The sequence below is a fragment of the Cherax quadricarinatus genome, chromosome 44 (genome assembly GCF_038502225.1).
Source record: "Cherax quadricarinatus isolate ZL_2023a chromosome 44, ASM3850222v1, whole genome shotgun sequence".
Classification (NCBI taxonomy): domain Eukaryota; kingdom Metazoa; phylum Arthropoda; class Malacostraca; order Decapoda; family Parastacidae; genus Cherax; species Cherax quadricarinatus.
In genome coordinates this window covers 30,885,256-30,905,423 of record NC_091335.1, presented here as the reverse complement: position 1 = coordinate 30,905,423, position 20,168 = coordinate 30,885,256, and positions in this window count along the sequence as shown.

The window sequence follows — 20,168 nt, the reverse complement described above, 5'->3', positions numbered from 1 at the left end:
CAGCTTCGTGTCGTGCTACTGACAGCTTCGTGTCGTGCTACTGACAGCTTCGTGTCGTCCCATGAAGCTCGTGTCGCAAACCCGGGATGGCTTCGGTGGGCACTGACACCCGGGGCTGTGGTCCCCCACGACAGCCTGGTCGTCCCACAAAGTTGGGTCGTGACGACAGCTTTTTCGTCCAAAGCTTCTGCCACTGACACTGGTCGTGCCCCCGACACCCTTGGTCGTCCCACTGACAGTTTCGTGTGGCACGACATTTTCGGTCGGCCACGACAGCTTGGTCGTGCCACTGACAGCCGTGTGTGCACTGACATTTTGTGTCCCCACACAGCTTGGCGTCCCACGACAGTTCGGTTCGCACGAAATTTCGGTCGGCTATGACAGCCTGGTCGTGCCACGAACCCGTGTCGGCCCCCGAATTTTCGGGCACGACAGTTTGCTCGTGCCACGACAGTTTCTGCGTCACGACAGCCGGTGGGCCACTGAAAACTTGCTCGGCACTGAAGCCGGGTCGTGCCACTGAAAACCGGTGACTAAAGCTTGTGTCGTGCACTGACAGTTTCGGTCGTCCCACTGAAGCTTCGGTGCTCCCAAGCTTGTTTTACGAAGTTTCGGTCGGCTCCCGACAGCTTGTGTCCCCACGACAGTTTCGTGTCGGCACGACAGTTCTGTGTCCCATGACAGCTTCGTGTCGTCCTACTGAACCCTTCGTGTCCCACCGAAGCTTCTGTGTCCCACTGAAGCCCGGTGTGCAGAAGCCGGTGTCCCACTGACAGCTTCTGGCGTGCCCCAATGGTTGGGCATGACAGTTTTCTGGTCCCCAGAATTTTCGGCGGTCCCACAGCCGGGTCGCCACTGAAAACTTGTGTCGTGCCACTGACGCTTGGTCGGCTCCCGAACCCGTGTCGGCACTGACAGTTTCGTGTCGCCACGAACTTCGACGCACGACAGCCTTTTCGTGCACGACAGTTTCGGTCGTCCCACTGAATTTGTTCGTCCCGAACCTTCGGCATGGGCACTACAGCTTCGGTCGTCCCACGAATTTCGTGTCGTGCTACTGACAGCTTCGTGTGGGCTACGACAACCGGTCACACGACAGCTTGGTCGTGCACTGAAGCTTCGGTGGGCACTGACAGCTTCGTGTGGGCTACGACAGCCTGATGTGCCCCCGACAGCCGTGTGGGCCACGACAGCCGGGGGCCCACGACAGTTGGCCCGGCACACAGTTTTGGTCCCCACGACAACTCGATCGTGCCACACAGTTTCTGATCGTGCACGGACAGCCGGTCGTGCACTGACAGCTCGTGCGGCCACTGACAGTTTTTTGGGGGCCACGAAGCTGGTCATGCCCCAAAGCCCGGTCGCACGAAACTCGTGTCCCCACTGACAGCCGTGTGGCACTGAACCCGGTCGTTACAAAGTTGTCCGTCCCACTGACAGCCGATCGGCCACGACAGCTCGTTCGTGCCAGACAGCTTCGGTCGTCCCACTGAAGTTTCGGTCGTGCCACTGAACCCGGGCCGCCACGACATTCGTGCCACTGACAATTTCGTGTCATGCCACGACGCTTTCGGGCGCCCCCACGAATTTTCGGTCGTCCCACTACAGCTTGATCGGCTACTGAAGCTTCGTCACCGAACTTCGGTGGGCCACTAAATGGCCCCCCGAAGTTTTCGGCGTGCCACTGACAGCTTCGTGTCACCCACGACAGTTTCGTGTCGTGCACTGACAATCGGTCATCCACGACAGCCGGTGGGCCACTGACAGTTCTGGTCCCCATGACATTTTCGCCCTGGCACTGACACCCTGATCGTGCCACTGACGCTTCGTGTCGTGCCCCCAAAGCTTCGGTCGTCCCACTGAAGCCGTCGTGCCACTGACAGTTTCGGTTCCCCATGAACCCGGGGGTCCCCACGACAACTCGTGTCATGCCACTGACAGCTTGGTCGTGCCACGACAGCTTGCGTCGTCCCACGACAGCTTCGTCCGGCCACGACAGCCGACGTGCACTGACAGCTTGTCGGATGACAGCTTCGGTGTGCCACGAATTTGTGTGCCCCACAGCCGTGCGCATGACAGCTTCGGTGGGCCCATGAAGCCCGCCCCCGAAGCCGGTCGACCCCCGACAGTTTGCGCCCCGACAGCTTGGTGGGGCCCCGACAGCTTGGGTCGTCCCATGACAGCTTGTGTCGTCCCACCATTTTTGTGTGCCACAGCCGTGTCGTGCCACTGAACCCTGTGTCGTGCCACTGACAACTCGTGGGGAAACCGACAGCTTCGGGCTGCCACGACAGCTTCGCTCGTCCCACGACAGCTTCGGTGGGCCACTGAAGCCCTTGGTCGGCAGATAATCGGTCGGCACAAAAACCGTGTCCCCATAAAGCTTGTGTCCCCATGACAGCTTGTGGGCTATGACAACCCGTCGCCACTACAGCTTGGTCGGCATGAAGTTGGTCGCACTGACAGCTTCGTGCGGATGACAATTCTTGCGCACACGCTTCGTGTCCCCATGACAGCTTGTGTCGTGCTACTGAACCCTTTGTGGGGCACTGACAGCTTGTGTCGTGTTTTGAAGCTTCGGTCGGCATGAAGTTTGGGTTGCACTGACATTTGTGTCGTGACTGAAACTTGTGTCGTGCACTGAAGCTTGGTGGGCAGGTCGTTTCATACACTTGACTGCACCGAAAATAAAACCAAATTCTGCCGATACCCATAAGAACATTCGTTAAGAAAATGTTAAACAAAAGAAAAGAGAAAGTCTCGTCCAACAAAAGTTTTTAAACTTAATTATTTATCAGTTACATTTATATATAGAATTTTTAACCGACAGTGGTTCACCACCGCAACCAACAAATTTATTTCAATTTTTTTTTAAAGTACAAGTTCCCAAGGTTGGGCAAAATTAGGGGCGGTTTTAAAAGAACCCGTCCCTGTTTATTATATCAGAAAAAAGGACCCGGGGTTATGACGGTGGGCCCTCCCGGGACAAACAGAACAATTTGGAAATGTCAGCAAACAACGACTTCTATAAAGCCCCATGTCACTATGGTCCGTATGCCTGTACATGTACTGGCAGTAAATAAAGATACGCATTACTTATTTATTTATTTATCATTACATATTATTATTATTATTATTATTATTAGAATATTATTACGCTATTAGTAGTAGTAGTAGTAGTGAGTAGCAGCAGCAGCAGCGCCGCGCTGTTGCTGCGTTGCCGCTCATACGCAGCAGCAAGCTGCCGTTGCTGCTGTTGTTGTTGTTGCCGTTACAGCGAGCAGCAAGCCGCCAGCACGGCGTCGTTGCTACGTCGCATAAGCGTTAGCGTTGCCGCCGCTGTTGCTGTTGCTGCGCAGCAGCAGCAGGTTGCGCGCGTTGCGTCACGCTGGCTGCTGCTGCTGCCGCCCGCCGCTGCTGCTGCTGCCAAGTTGCTGCCGCCAAGCAAGCGTTGCTGCGCTGCGTTGCTGCTGTTGCCTGCCGCCGCTGCAGCAGCGCAGCGCGCTTGCCGCCTGTTGCTGTTGCTGTTGCCGCCGCTGTTGCTGTTGTTGCCGCCGCTAGCTGCTGCGCTCGCGTTGTTGCCGCCGCCAGCGTTGCTGCTGCCACGTTAAGTGTTGCTGCCTGCTGTTGCAGCGTTATGCCGCCGCTGCCGCGTTGGCGCTGTTGCCGCAGCAGCAGCAGCAGCGGCAGCGTTGCTGCTGCTGTTAAGCAGCGCCGCCGCCGGCGCTGTTAGCAGCGGCAGCAGGCTGTTGTTGTTAAGCGCCGGCCAGTTGCTAGCATACGCCGCCGCTGCTGCTGCTGCCGCGTTGCTGCTGCTGCTGCCGGCTGCCGCCGCCGCTGCTGCTGGGCGCCGCCGCGGTTGCCGGCTGCAGCGCGCCGCCGCCGCCAGCTGGCGGCTGCCGCCAGCGCAGCGCAAGCCGCTGCGCGCTGGCTGGCGCCGCGTTGCTGCTTTTGCTGCCGCCGCTGGTTGCGCCATTGTTAAGGCAAGTGTTGCTGCGCCACGGCAGCAGTGTTGTTGCTCAAGCAGCAGCAAGCGCTGGCGCAAGCGTTGCTGTTGCCGCTGTTAAGCGCGCGCTGCTGTTAAGGCCGCCGCTGCTGCTAAGCAAGCGTTGCTGCTGCCGCTGCCGCGTTGCTGCCGCTGCCGCACCTGCTGCCGCTGTTGCTGCCCGCTGCCGCCGCCGCTGTTGCTTGCTGCTGTTGCTGCCGCTGCGAGCGCTGCTGTTGCCAGCCAGCGTTGCCGCTGCTGCTGCTGCTACTGCGCCGCCGTTGCTCGCTGTTGCGTTGCTGCCGCAGCGCTGCTGCTGCTGCCAGCGCCCGTCGCCAAGAGCAGCACACACCGCCACGTACATGCTGCTGCAGCAGCGCAGCTGCTGCCGCTGCTGTTGGCTGCTGCTGCTGTTGCTGCTGCTGCTAAGCAGCGCGCTCGTTGCCGCTGCTGTTGCTGTTGTTGCCGCCAGCCGCTGTTGCTGTTGTTGTTGCAGCAGCAGCAGCACATGGCCGCTGTTGCGGTTGCGTTGCCGTGCCATAAAACCGCGCCCGCCGCTGGCTGCTGCCAGGCCGCCGCCGCCGCTGCTGCTGCTGCCGCTGCGTTGCTGCTGTTGCTGCCGCTGCTGCCGCCGGCCGCCGCCGCCGCTGCTGCTGCTGCCGCTGCTGCCGCTGGCCAAGCCGCTGCCACCGCCACGCCGCTTTCGCTGCCGCTGGCTGCCGCCGCCGCTGCTGCTGCCGCCGCTGCTGCTGCTGCTGCTGTTGCCGCCGCCGTTGCTGCTGCCGTTGCTGCCGCCGCCGTTGCTGTTGCTGCTAAGGTTGCTGCTGGGCGTGCCCGTTGCCGCCGCTGCTGCTGCTGCCGCCGCCGCCGCTGTTGCGTTGCTGTTGCGTGCTGCTGCTGCCGCTGCGCGTTGCTGCTGCCGCTGCACCGCAAGCGTTGCGCAGCAGCAAAATTGCAGCCTGCGCGCCGCTGTTGTTGCTGGGCGCTGTTGTTGCGCCGCCGCGTTGCTGCTGCTGCCGCTGCAGCATGCCACCGCTGCAGCAGCAAGCAAACAAGTTGCTGCTGCTGTTAGTTGCCGCTGCTGCAGCATCAGCCGCCAAGCTAAGCAGCAAGGTTGCTGGCAGCAGCTAAGCAGCAGCGTTGCGCGTTGCGTTACGCCACAGCGCAGCTGATGCTGCCAAACGTTGTTACATAGCTGCCGCCATACAGCAAGGTTGCTAAGGCAGCAGCACGCTGCCGCAAACACACGCCGCCGCTGCTAAGCTGCCGCCGCAAGCGTTGCTGCCGCCGTTGTTGCTGCTGCTGTTGCCGCCATGTTCGTTGCCGCCGCCGTTGCTGCTGCCGCCGCTGCTGCCGTTGCTGCGCGGTCGCCGCCGCCGCCGCCGCTGCTGCTGCTGCTGCCGCCGCTGCTGGGCGCCCGCGCCGCTGCCGCTGCTGCCGCTGCTGCCGCTGCTGCTGCTGCTGCTGCTGCCGCGTTGCGTTGCCGCTGCCGCTGCTGCTGCCGCGTTGCCGCTGCTGCCGTGCCTGCAGCCGCCGCTAAGCCACCGGCAGCGCCGCCGCCGCCGCTGTTGTTGCTGTTGCTGTTGTTGTTGCTACAAGCAGCAGCAGCGAGCGCGTTGTTAAGGCAGCAGCATGTTACTGCTGCTGCTAAGCGTTAAGTTAAGCGCGCAGCAGCAGCAGCAGCGTTATTATGTTACGCTGCTGTTGTTGCGCAGCGTTGTTACCATATAAGCTGCTGCTGCCAGCAGCAGCAGCAACCGTTAACAGCAGCAGCAGCAGCAGTGTTATTGCTGTTAGCAGCAGCGTTGTTGCAGCAGCAGCAATTTGTTAAGCAGCCAGCAGCAGCTACAGCAGCAGCAGCGTTGTTGTTGTTGCTGTTGGTTAAACAGCAGCAGTGCCAGCTGGTTACAGCAGCAGCATAAGCTAGCAACCAGCGTTAATAAATATGTTGTTAAATCAAGCATAAATCGTTGCCGTTGCGCACTGTTACTAAGCAGCGTTACTGTTGTTGCTGCCGCGTCTGTTGCCGCAGCAGCAGCAACCGTTGTTAAACAGCACAGCAGCACTGTTGCAAGCTGGCTGCCGCTATGTTGCGCAGCAAGCGGCGCCGCTGCTGCGCATGCGCGCGCCGCTGCTGCTGCCGCTGCGCTGCTGCTGCTGTTGCCGCTGCTGCTGCCGCTGTTGCTTGTTGTTGTTGCTTGTTGCCAGCACCAGCCGCTGCTGCTACCAGCAGCGTTGTTGTTACGCACCGCTGTTACGCATGTTGCCATCACAGCAACAGCAGCACTGCGCCGCTGTTGCTGCCGCTGGGCATGTTGCTGCTGCGCTTTCGTTGTTGTTGTTGTTGTTGCCGCTGTTGTTGCCGCTGTTCAGTAGCAGTAGCAGCAGCAGTAGCAGTAGCAGCAGCAGCAGCAGTACAGTAGCAGCAGCAGCAGCAGCAGGTAGCATTAGCAGCAACAGCAGCAGAAGCAGTAGTAGCACAGCAGTAATAGCAGCAGCAGCATTAGCAGCAGCAGCAGCAGCAGTAGCAGTAGCAGCAGCAGCAGCAGTAGCAGTAGTAGCAGCAGTAGCTGCATAGTATTTCTGCAGGTTACTGCACAGTTAGACTGAGATTTAAGATGGTGAGGGGAAAGAGACGTGAATGCTGCAAACAAGGAGAAGGCTGGAGGATCGGTCAGCATTTTCCACTTCAATCAATCAATCCGTTTAGAAATATGCAGACTGAAAGTAAGATTAATAAGCGGATAGATGTACAACGTGAAAGAAAGACGTGCAACATGCACGAGATTAACATGTCTGACATGTGCATCATGTAAAGTTAGCAACACAGAAGACATGCAACATGTAAGAGAGAAGTGCAACATGTAAAGATGTGGAACATGTAAGACATGTGCAACATGTAAGACATGTGGGTGGGTGCTGGGATGTAGGTGGGTGCTGAGATGTAGGTGAAGGCTGGGATGCAGGTGGGTGGTGGGATATAGGTGGGTCCTGTGATGTAGAGGGAGGCTGGGATGTAGGTGGGTGCTGGGATGTAAGTGGGTGCTGCGATGTACGTGGGTGCTGCAATGTAGGTGGGTGCTTGGATGTAGGTGGGTGCTGGGATGTAGGTGGGTGCTGGGATGTAGGTGGGTGCTTGCATGTAGGTGGGCGCTGCGATATAGGTGGGTGCTGGGATGTAGGTGGTTGCTGTGATCAACGTGGGTGCATCGATGTAGGTGGGTGCTGGGATGTAGGTGGGTGCTGGGATGTTGGTGGGTGCTTGAATGTGTGTGGGTGCTGGGATGAAGGTGGGTTTTGGGATGTAGGTGGGTGCTGGGATGTTGGTGGATGCTGCGATGTACGCGGGTGCTGGGATGTAGATGGTACGATGTGGCGGTGGGTGCTAGGGATGTAGGTGGGTGCCGATGGTGGGTACGCGACATAGGTGGAGCTGGGATGGTGGTGGCGCTGATATAGGTGGGTGATGGATGTAGGTGGGTGCTCCTATGTAGGTGGGTGCTGGGATGTAGGTGGGTGCTGCAATGTAGGTGGGTGCTGCAAAGTACGTGGGTTCTGCGATGTAGGTGGGTGCTGGGATGTAGGTGGGTGTTGGGATGCAGGTGGGGGCCAGATGAAAGACTCTGAAACGTAGGTGCGCTGACGTTGTGCGCCTGGGCGAGGCTGGCGCTGCGGATGTGCGGGTGCCGCGATGTAGGTTGGAAGCTGGAAACGTAGTGTGCGTTGGGAGACGTAGGTGGGTGCTGGGACTTAGGTGGGGTCCCGGACGTGGCGGAGGCCGGGATGTAGGTGGTGCCGAAGCAGGCAGGCGCTGGGATGTAGGTGGCGCCGCAACGCAGGTGGGCGCCGCTAGCCAATGGGTTCCGCGACACAGGTGGCGCTGGATGTAGGTGCGTTGGGACGCAGGAGGGCGCTGGGACGTAGTGCGACTCTGGAAATGTAGGTGGGTGCTGACGTTGATGCGCTTTCATGCAGGTGGGTGCTGCGATGGGTGGGCGCTGCGATGGTGGCGCTGGAAACGTAGGTGGCGCTGGACGCAGGTGGGTGCTGATCTAGGCGGGTCCCAAGGGGAAAGAGCCGGACGCAGGTGGCGCCAGACGGTGTCGGAGACGGCGGGCGCTGACGTAAGTGTGGTGCCACATTATCTGCGCCGCAAACGTAGGTGAGTGCTCTGAATGTAGGTGGGCGCTGGAATGTAGCGCGGCGCTGACGCAGGTGGGCGCTTGCATGTGGTAAGTGGCACCGCAGGTGGGTGCTGGGATGGTAGGTGTGTGCTGTGGATCAACGTGGGTGACCGATACAGTGGGTGCTGGATGTAGGTGGGTGCTGATGTTGGTGGGCGCTTTCGAACGTGTGTTGGACGAAGGTGGCCTGGATGTAAAAGGCTGACATAGGTGGGTGCTATAAGTGGGTGCTGGGATGTAGGTGGGTGCTGGGATGTAGGTGGGTGCTGGGATGTAGGTGGGTGCTGGGATGTAGGTGGGTGCTGGGATGTAGGTGGGTGCTGGGATGTAGGTGGGTGTTGGGATGTTTGTGGGTTATTGGATGTTGATGGGTGTTAGGATGTAGGTGAGGGATCTAGGTTGAAGGTGGGATCTAGGCTCGAGGCAGGGATCTAGGTTGTTGCCTGGATCTAGGGTGTAGCTGGGATCTAGGTTGTAGCTGGGATCTAGGTTGTAGCTGGGATCTAGGTTGTAGCTGGGATCTAGGTTGGAGCTGGGATCCAGGTTGCAGCTGGGCTCTAGGTTTGAGCTGAGGTCTAGGTTGGAGCTGGGCTCTAGTTTGGAGCTGGGATCCAGGTTGGAGCTGGGATCCAGGTTGGAGCTGGGATGTAGGTTGAAGTTGGGATCTTGGTTGTAGTTGGATCTAAGTTGGAGGTGGGAACTAGGTTGAATCTTGGATCTAGTTTGGAGCTGGGATCTAAGTTGGAGCTGGGCTCTAGGTTGTAGCTGGGCTCTAGGTTGGAGCTGGGCTCTAGGCTGTAGCTGGGCTCTAGGTTGGAGCTGGGCTCTAGGTTGGAGCTGGGCACTTGGTTGCAGCTGGGCTCTAGGTTGGAGCTGGGCTCTTTGTTGTAGCTGGGCTCTAGGTTGGAGCTGGGCTCTTGATTGTAGCTGGGCTCTAGGTTGTATCTGGGCTCTAGGGTGGAGCAGAGATCTTGAAAGTTCCGTCGAGATATATAGGGATACACAGAATATTTAAGAAGTCTAGATGTTCAGGCTTTGGAAGCTCACCTGACAGTTTTCCCACTACATCATCCAGGTCATGTTGAGTCTAGTTAAAAAGTAAACAAGGACAGCCACATAGGAGACTCATACCACGAGCAGCCAGGAGCTTGTGCCAAGATACAGAGCTTCTTCTTCTGCAGACACCTCTCGTGGTCCTTAAAACTAGAGTGACCCAACAACAAGTCTACGGGGTGAGAATAACCGGGTTACCAGAAGACTCTCTGGTTATGGCACAGAGACACCTAAGTAGCCAGACTAAACTTTAGTCAGTGCAGGTAACAAAATAGAATTTGCAGATCCCAGAGGATTACATACCGGGAGGAAACTCAGAAGTGCAGTCACACTTGTCCAACATTTGGAATTTTTACTGAGAATACGTTACGCCAGCCATTGGCTTCTTCAGTTCAATACAAAGAACGGTGGAACAAGGAGGAGGAGAAGTTTAAGGTAATCAGCCCCTCTCCTTGGAACACATCGACTCCATGATGAAGGACAAGTGTCTTATTCTTCAGGGAAGGTAGGTGGCGCTGATGGTGACACTACTGACTTACCATGATTGCTAGGTAAAGGGAAGGTATGTGGTGCTGATGGTGACACTACTGACTTACCATGAGTGCTAGGTAAAGGGAAGGTAGGTGGTGCTGATTGTGACACTACTGACTTACCATGATTGCTAGGTAAAGGGAAGGTAGGTGGTGCTGATGGTGACATTACTGACTTACCATGATTGCTAGGTAAAGGGAAGGTATGTGGTGCTGATGGTGACACTACTGACTTACCATGATTGCTAGGTAAAGGGAAGGTAGGTGGTGCTGATGGTGACATTACTGACTTACCATGATTGCTAGGTAAAGGGAAGGTATGTGGTGCTGATGGTGACACTACTGACTTACCATGATTGCTAGGTAAAGGGAAGGTATGTGGTGCTGATGGTGACACTACTGACTTACCATGAGTGCTAGGTAAAGGGAAGGTAGGTGGTGCTGATGGTGACATTACTGACTTACCATGATTGCTAGGTAAAGGGAAGGTATGTGGTGCTGATGGTGACACTACTGACTTACCATGAGTGCTAGGTAAAGGGAAGGTAGGTGGTGCTGATTGTGACACTACTGACTTACCATGATTGCTAGGTAAAGGGAAGGTAGGTGGTGCTGATGGTGACATTACTGACTTACCATGATTGCTAGGTAAAGGGAAGGTAGGTGGTGCTGATGGTGACACTACTGACTTACCATCATTGCTAGGTAAAGGGAAGGTAGGTGGTGCTGATGGTGACATTACTGACTTACCATGATTGCTAGGTAAAGGGAAGGTAGGTGGTGCTGATGGTGACATTACTGACTTACCATGATTGCTAGGTAAAGGGAAGGTAGGTGGTGCTGATGGTGACACTACTGACTTACCATGATTGCTAGGTAAAGGGAAGGAAGGTGGTGCTGATGGTGACACTACTGACTTACCATGATTGCTAGGTAAAGGGAAGGTAGGTGGTGCTGATGGTGACACTACTGACTTATCATAATTGCTAGGTCCAGGGAAGGTAGGTGGCGCTGATAGTGACACAACTGACTTACCATGATTGCTAGGTCCAAGGAAGGTAGGTGGTGCTGATGGTGACACTACTGACTTACCATGATTGCTAGGTCCAGGGAAGGTAGGTGGTGCTGATAGTGACACAACTGACTTACCATGATTGCTAGGTCCATGGAAGGTAGGTGGTGCTGATGGTGACACAACTGACTTACCATGATTGCTAGGTCCAGGGAAGGTAGGTGGTGCTGATGGTGACACTACTGACTTACCATGATTGCTAGGTCCAGGGAAGGTAGGTGGTGCTGATGGTGACACTACTGACTTACCATGATTGCTAGGTCCAGGGAAGGTAGGTGGTGCTGATAGTGACACTACTGACTTACCATGATTGCTAGGTCCAGGGAAGGTAGGTGGTGCTGATGGTGACACTACTGACTTACCATGATTGCTAGGTCCAGGGAAGGTAGGTGGTGCTGATGGTGACACTACTGACTTACCATGATTGCTAGGTCCAGGGAAGGTAGGTGGTGCTGATGGTGACAAAACTGACTTACCATGGTTGCTAGGTCCAGGGAAGGTAGGTGGTGCTGATGGTGACACTACTGACTTACCATGATTGCTAGGTCCAGGGAAGGTAGGTGGTGCTGATGGTGACACAACTGACTTACCATGATTGCTAGGTCCAGGGAAGGTAGGTGGTGCTGATAGTGACACAACTGACTTACCATGATTGCTAGGTCCAAAGAAGGTAGGTGGTGCTGATGGTGACACAACTGACTTACCATGATTGCTAGGTCCAGGGAAGGTAGGTGGTGCTCATGGTGACACAACTGACTTACCATGATTGCTAGGTCCAGGGCTGGCCAGACACAGGTGCTGATGCGCATATGACTAACACGAGCATACTATGACTTACCAGAGCTGACCAGACACACCAGAGCTGACCAGCACACCAAGCTGACTACACCATGAGTCTGCCAGGCCAAGACACATCAGGGCTGATGACAACGACACATCAGAGCTGACCAACACACCCTGAGCTGACCACGCCAGACAGGCTAGCGGTGCTGATGGCGACACAACTGACTTACCAGATCAGGTCCAGGAAGGTAGTGCTGACCTGGTGACACGCTGACTTCACACACGACCCGCTGCGTCACAGACAGCAGGGCTGATGACACAACCACTACCAGACCCTAGCCAGGGCAAACATGCCATGGTGAACTACCACTACCATGATTGCTGACTCAGCAACGGAGTGTGCTATGGTGACACATACTGACACACCATGACCTGCAGATCAAGAAGAGGTGGACCTACAGACACCATGACTTACCATGATGACAGCCAGGGAAGTACACTTGCTGGCCCTTATCAATTAACATTCAATATTTACATTTTTTTGCTGACATGAGCTATTAGTGCATATGTGCAACATATATATGTACACAGCCTATCTGCATATTCCAGAGCTGACCAACATACACCAGAGCTGACCAACACACATCAGAGCTGACCAACACACATCAGAGCTGACCAACACACATCAGAGCTGACCAACACACATCAGAGCTGACCAACACACATCAGAGCTGACCAACACACACACACCATAGCTGACCTACACACACCAGAGCTGACCTTCACACACACACACACACCATAGCTGACCTACGGACACCAAAGCTGACCAACACACACCACAGCTGACCAACACACACCAGGGCTGACCAACACACACCACAGCTGACCAACACACACCAGAGCTGACAAACACACACCAGAGCTGAACTACAGACACACCAGAGCTGACCAAGACACACCGGAGCTGACCTATAGACACACCAGAGCTGACCAAGACACACCGGAGCTGACCTACAGACACACCAGAGCTGACCTACACACACCATAGCTGACCTACTGACACACCAGAGCTGACGAACACACACCAGAGCTGACCTACAGACACACCAGAGCTGACCAAGACACACCGGAGCTGACCTACAGACACACCAGAGCTGACCGACACACTCCAGAGCTGACCAACACACACCAGAGCAGACAAACACACACCAGAGCTGACCAACACACACCAGAGCTGACCAACACACACCATAGCTGACAAGCTCACACCAGAGCTGACGTACAGACACACCAGAGTTTTCCAACACACACCAGAGCTGACTAGCACACACCTTAGCTGACCAACACACACCATAGCTGACAAGCTCACACCAGAGCTGACGTACAGACACACCAGAGTTTTCCAACACACACCAGAGCTGACCAACACACACCATAACTAAGCAACACACACCAGAGCTGACCAACACACACCAGAGCTGACCAACACAAACCAGAGCTGGCCAACACACACCAGAGCTGACCAACACAAACCAGAGCTGACCAACACAAACCAGAGCTGACCAACACTCATCAGAGCTGACCAACACTCACCAGAGCTGAACAACACACTCCAGAGCTGACCTCCAAAAACACCATAGCTGACCAACACACACCCGAGCTGACCAACACACACCAGATCTGACCATCACTCACCAGAGCTGTCCAACACACACCAGAGCAGACCAACACACAACAGAGCCGTGCAACACTCACCAGAGCTGTCCAACACACACCAGAGCTGACCAACACACGCCAAAGCTTCACAACACACACCAGAGCTGACCTCCAGACACACCGGAACTGACCAACACTCTCCAGAGCTTACCAACACACACCTGAGCTGACCAACGCATGCCAGAGCTGATCAACACACATCAGAGCTGACCAACACTCACCAAAGCTGACCAACGCACACCAGACCTGAACAACGCACACCAGAGTTGACCAACACACACCAGAGTTGACCAACACACACCAAAGCTGACCAACACACACCAAAGCTGAACAACGCACACCAGAGTTGACCAACACACACCAGAGTTGACCAAGACACACCAAAGCTGACCAACACACACCAGAGCTGACCAACACACACCAGAGTTGACCAACACACACCAGAGTTGACCAACACACACCAAAGCTGACCAACACACACCAAAGCTGACCAACGCACACCAGAGCTGATCAACACACACCAGAGTTGACCAACACACACATGAGCATACCAACACACACCAAAGCTGACCTACACACACACACCAGAGCTGACCTACACACCCCAGAGCTGACCAACACACATCAGAGCTGACCAACACTCAGCAGAGCTGAAAAATACGCACCAGAGCTGACCAACACACTATAGAGCTGACCTACAGACACACCAGAGCTGGCCAACTCACACCAGAGCTGACCTACAGACACACCAGAGCTGACCAACACACACCAGAGGTGATCAACACACACTTTAGCTGACCAACACACACCAGAGCAGACCAACACACACCAGAGCTGATCAACACACACTTTAGCTGACCAACACACACCAGAGCTGACCTCCACACTCACCGGAGCTGACCAACACTCTCCAGAGCTGACCAACACAAACCAGAGCTGACCAACACACACCAGAGTTGACCAACACACACCAGAGTTGACCAACACACACCAGAGTTGACCAACACACACCAGAGTTGACCAACACACACCAGAGGTGATCGACACACACTTTAGCTGACCAACACACACCAGAGCTGACCAACACACACCAGAGCTGACAAACACACACCAGAGCTGACCAACACACACCAGAGCAGACCAACACACACCAGAGGTGATCAACACACACTTTAGCTGACCAACACACACCAGAGCTGACCTCCACACTCACCGGAGCTGACCAACACTCTCCAGAGCTGACCAACACAAACCAGAGCTGACCAACACAAACCCGAGCTGACCAACACACACCAGATCTGACCAACACACAACAGAGCCGTGCATCACTCACCAGAGCTGTCCAACACACACCTGAGCTGATCAACACACACTTGTGCTGAGCAACACACACCAAAGCTGTCCAACACACACCAGAGCTGACCAACACAAACCAGAGCTGACCAACACACACCAGAGCTGTCCAACACACACCAGAGCAGACCAACACACAACAGAGCCGTGCATCACTCACCAGAGCTGTCCAACACAAACCAGAGCTGACCAACACACACCAAAGCTGTCCAACACACACCAGAGCTGACCAACGCACACCAGAGCTGACCAACACACACCTGAGCATACCAACACACACCAAAGCTGACCTACACACACACACCAGAGCTTACCTACACACACCAGAGCTGACCAACACACATCAGAGCTGACCAACACTCAGCAGAGCTGAAAAATACACACCAGAGCTGACCAACACACTATAGAGCTGACCAACACACACACCAGAGCTAACCAACACACACCAGAGGTGATCAACACACACTTTAGCTGACCAACACACACCAGAGCTGACAAACACACACCAGAGGTGATCAACACACACTTTAGCTGACCAACACACACCAGAGCTAACCAACACTCACCAGAAATGATTAACACACGTAACCTGACCAACACACACCAGAGTTGACCAACACACACCAGAGTTGACCAACACACACCAGAGGTGATCAACACACACTTTAGCTGACCAACACACACCAGAGCTGACCAACACACACCAGAGCAGACCAACACACACCAGAGCTGACCAACACACACCAGAGCAGACCAACACACGCCAGAGCAGACCAACACACACCAGAGGTGATCAACACACACTTTAGCTGACCAACACACACCAGAGCTGACCTCCACACACACCGGAGCTGACCAACACACATCAGAGATGACCAACACACACCAGAGCTGACCAACACACACCAGAGCTGACCAACACACCAGAGCTGACCAACACATACCAGAGCTGACCAACTCACAGCAGAGTACACCAACACACACCAGAGCTGTGCAACACACACAGTAGCTGACCAACACACACCAAAGCTGACCTCTACAAACACCATAGCTGATCAACACACATCAGATATGACCAACACACACCAGAGCTGACCAACACCCACCAGAGCTTATCAGCACACAATAGAGCTGACCAACAAACCATAGCTGACCAACACACAACACAGCTGACCAACACACACCAAAGCTGACCTACACACACACACCACAGCTGACCTACACACACCAGAGCTGACCAACACACACCAAAGCTGAACAACACACACCAGAGCTGTGCAACACACACAATAGCTGACCAACACACAACAGCTGAGCAACACACTCCATAGCTGACCAACACACACCATAGCTGACAAACACACATCACAGCTGGCCTGCAGACACACGATAGCTCAAACACACAACAGAGCTGACCAACACACACCAGAGCTAAACAACACACACCTGAGCTGACCTCCACAAACACTAGTGCTGACGTACAGACATACCAGAGCTGACCAACACACACCAGAGCTGAACAACACACTCCATAGCTGACCAATACACACCACAGCTGACCAACACACGCCAAATCTAGACAACACACACCAGAGCTGACCTCAAGACACACCGGAGCTGACCAACACTCTCCAGAGCTTACCAACACACACCTGAGCTGACCAACGCATGCCAGAGCTGACCAACACACGCCAGAGCTGACCAACACACACCAAAGCTGACCTCCACAAACACCATAGCTGATCAACACACATCAGAGCTGACCAACACACACCAGAGCTGACCAACACACACCAGAGCTGACCAACACACACCAGAGCTGAACAACACACACCAGAGTTGACCAACACACATCAGAGCTGACCAACACACACCAGAGCTGACCAACACACACCAGAGCTGAACAACACACAACACAGCTGAATAACACACACCAGAGTTGACCAACACACAACAGAGCTGATCAACACACACCAGAGCTGAACAACACACACCAGAGTTGACCAACACATACCAGAGCTGACCAACACACACCAGAGTTGACCTCCACACTCACCGGAGCTGACCAACACTCTCCAGAGCTGACCAACACAAACCAGAGCTGACCAACACACACCAGAGTTGACCAACACACACCAGAGTTGACCAACACACACCAGAGTTGACCAACACACACAATATCTGACCAACACACACCAGAGCTGACCAACACACACCATAGCTGACCAACACACAACAGAGCTGACCAACTCGCACCACAGCTGACCAACATACACCATAGCTGACCAACACACACCATAGCTGACAAGCACACACCATAGCTGACCTACAGACACACCATAGCTCAAACTCACAACAGAGCCGATGTACAGACACACCAAAGCTGACCAACGCACACCAAGGCTGACCAACACACACCATAGCTGACCAACACAGCCAGAGCCGAACACAACGCACCAGAGCTGACCAACACACACCAGAGCTGACCAACACAAACCTGAGCTGACCAACACACACCAGAGCTGTACAACACACACAATAGCTGACCAACACACACCAGAGCTGATCAACACACACAATAGCTGACCAACACACACCTGAGCTGAACAACACACACCAGAGTTGACCAACACACACCAGAGCTGACCAACACACACCAGAGCTGACCAACACACACAATAGCTGACCAACACACACCTGAGCTGAACAACACACACCAGAGTTGACCAACACACACCAGAGCTGCCCAACACACACCAGAGATGAGCAACACACACCAGAGTTGACCAACACACACCAGAGCAGATCAACACACATTAGAGCTGACCAACACACACCAGAGCAGATCAACACACATTAGAGCTGACCAACACACACCTGAGCTGAACAACACACACCAGAGTTGACCAACACACACCAGAGCTGCCCAACACACACCATAGTTGAGCAACACACACCAGAGCTGACCAACACACACCAGTGATGACCAACACACCCCACAGCAGAACAACACACACCAGAGCTGACCAACACACACCAGAGCTGACCAACACACACCAGAGCTGATCAACACACGCCAGAGCTGACCAACACACAACAGAGCTGACCAACACACTCCAGAGCTGACCTACTCACAAGCCAGAGCTTACTAACATACACGAGAGCTGAACAACACACACCAGAACTGACCAACACACTCCAGAGCTGATCAACACACGCCAGAGCTGACCAACACACACCAGAGCTGACCAACACACACCAGAGCTGACCAACACACACCAGAGCTGATCAACACACGCCAGAGCTGACCAACACACAACAGAGCTGACCAACACACTCCAGAGCTGACCTACACACAAGCCAGAGCTAACCAACATACACGAAAGCTGACCAACAAACTCCAGAGCTGACCTACACACAAGCCAGAGCTGACCAACACACAACAGAGCTGACCAACACACTCCAGAGCTGACCTACACACAAGCCAGAGCTTACCAACATACACGAAAGCTGACCAACACACCCCAGAGCTGATCAACACACACCAGAGCTGACCAACATACAACAGAGCATACCAACACACACCTGAGCCGACCAACACGCACCAAAGCTGATCAACACGCACCAGAGCTGACCAACACATACCTGAGCGGACCAACACGCACCAGAGCTGAAAAACACGCACCAGAGCTGACCAACACATACCATAGCTTATCAACACACACTAGAGCTGACCAACACACCAGAGTTGACCAACACACCAGAACTGACAACCACACACCAGAGCTGATAAACACGCACCAGAGCTGACCAACACACCAGAGCTGACCAACACACACCAAGGTTTACCTACACACACACGCCGTAGCTGACCAACACACTCCATAGCTGACCAACACACTCCATAGCTGACCAACACACACCAGAGTTGACCAACACACACCAGAGCTGAACAACACACCAGAGTTGACCAACACACACCAGAGCTGACCAACACACACCAGAGCAGACCAACACACAACAGAGTAGACCAACACACACCAGAGCTGACCAACACATTTTAGAGCTGACCAACTCACACCATAGCTGACCAACATGCACCATAGCTGACAAGCACACACCATAGCTGACAAGCACACACCATAGCTGACAAGCACACACCATAGCTCAAACACACACCAGAGCCGATGTACAGACACACCAGAGCTGACCAACACACACCACAGCTGACCAATACACACTATAGCTGACCAACACAACCAGAGCTGACCAGAACACACGACAGCCGACCAACACACACCATAGCTGACCAACACACCATAGCTGACCAACACACACCAGAGCTGACCAAGACACACCAGAGCTTACCAACGCACTCCAGAGCTGACCAACACACACCAGAGCTTACCAACACACACCATAGCTACCTACACACACCATAGCTGGCCAACACACACCAGAGCTGACCTACAGACACACCAGAGCTGACCAACACACACCAGAGCTGATCAACACACAACAGAGCATGCCAACACACACCAGAGCTGACCAACGCACACCAGAGCTGAACATCACACACCAGAGCAGACCAACACACACCAGAGCGGATCAACACACACCAGAGCTGACCAACACACACCAGAGCGGATCAACACACACGAGAGCTGACCAACACACACCAGAGCTGACCAACGCACACCAGAGCTGAACATCACACACCAGAGCAGACCAACACTCACCAGAGCTGAACATCACACACCAGAGCAGACCAACACACACCAGAGCTGACCAACACACACCAGAGCGGATCAACACGCACGAGAGCTGACCAACACACACCAGAGCTGACCAACACACCAGAGCAGACTAACACACACCAGCGCAGAACAACACACACCAGAGCTGATCAACACACACCAGAGCTGACCAACACACCAGAGCAGACTAACACACACCAGAGCAGAACAACACACACCAGAGCAGAACAACACACACCAGAGCTGATCAACACACACCAGAGCTGACCAACACTCACCAGAGCAGACCAACACACACCAGAGCTGGACAACACACACCAGAGCTGACAAACACTCTCCAGAGCTTACCAACACACACCAGAGCTGACCAACACACGCAAGAGCTGACCAACACACGCCAAAGCCGACCAGCACGCACCAGAGCTGACCTCCATACACACCAAAGCTGATCAACACTCACAAAAGCTGACCAACACACACCAGAGCTGACCAGCACGCACCTGAGCAGACCAACACACACCAGAGCAGACCAACACAAACCAGAGCTGATCAACACACACCAGAGCAGACCAACACACACCAGAGCTGACCAACACACACCAGAGCTGACGAACGCACAGCAGAGCACACTAACACTCACCAGAGTTGTACAACACTCACAATAGCTGACCAACACACACCTGAGCTGACCAACACACACCTGAGCTGACCAACACACACCAGAGCTTACCA